Genomic DNA, 1,152 nt, shown 5'->3' with positions numbered 1-1,152 from the left:
TTTTTTGGCTTTTGCATCGTGTTTTGTTCTTTTTTTTTTTTTTTTACAAGCTTTTGAGTCTGCCTCGGGGGGGACCCTTGTGTCACGGCCCCGACTGTTTGCTCTGCTTGCCAACAGTCGGCTTCCTTGTTGTGAGTTTCCAGGGATTCCCACGGGGATGCAATGAGAAGGGCGAGTCTGCAGAACTGGAGCAAAGCGCTGGGAGAAGAGCTGGAGTGAGGCGCTGGGGGACAAGATGGACAATCTGGCTGCGCTGGTAGAGCTGCAGCGGGTGTACAAGAGGAGAGGTCCTGCACGCGCTTCACCGGGGACTCCAGGATCTGTGGTCCGTAGTATCCCCGGGCCGTCTCTGCGGCTGCGTGCCCAGTGTCTCGGCGGACACGGCACCCGCAGGCCCGAGTCCTTATCTCGGGGATCTTGACCATGCCATGCCTCCCTCCCCCTCTCTGCCACCCTCCTACACAAAGAACAATTCAACTCTGGACCATACCGTATGCTAATGCTAGGAATACGTACACTTCCGCCCCTCCCCCTCTGACCACAGACTGACCTGTCTGTGATTTGAGTGAGCGCGATATCTGTTCCTGACTCTTAAATGTTTGTTGGGTATTCTCGAATTGTTTTTTAAGATTCTTGATTTGTTTTTAAGCGATCCATGTTGTGTTTGCTGTTTTCTCTGAAATGCTTGTACTGTTAGGTTATTTCCTAGTTAGATATTCAGAGATCGGTTGTCTAGAAATGTTAGTGGAGACAGATTGACTAGCTCAGGCTGTTAACTCTTCAGTAATGTACTTGCAGTGCAGACTGCAGGCAGGTCAAGGTTACAGGAAAAGAGCTGTTAGTGTCAACTGTAATGCTAGTCTTAATATTTGTCTTAATGTGTAAGGTTATGTCCAATTGTTTTAGATACACACCACGAAAACAACAGTCACGCACCTTGACTTTTCCTCATGTTTTGGCTAAACGTTATAGCAGCTGCAAGGCTTGCTTATCGGGTGACGTCACGGTTCGACAGCCCAGAAAGGATTAATATTGTATAGCAATGCTTGGGTCGGGGTCTTTTGGGTTTCCGGGCTGCTTTGGCAGCCTGGGGGTTGGAAGATCTCTGGACTGGAAGTGTGAATTCTTGCCTGTGACTCTTTGAATAAACCA

Source organism: Monopterus albus, unplaced genomic scaffold, assembly GCF_001952655.1.
Source record: "Monopterus albus unplaced genomic scaffold, M_albus_1.0 scaffold269.1, whole genome shotgun sequence".
Classification (NCBI taxonomy): domain Eukaryota; kingdom Metazoa; phylum Chordata; class Actinopteri; order Synbranchiformes; family Synbranchidae; genus Monopterus; species Monopterus albus.
This window is presented reverse-complemented; position numbering follows the sequence as displayed.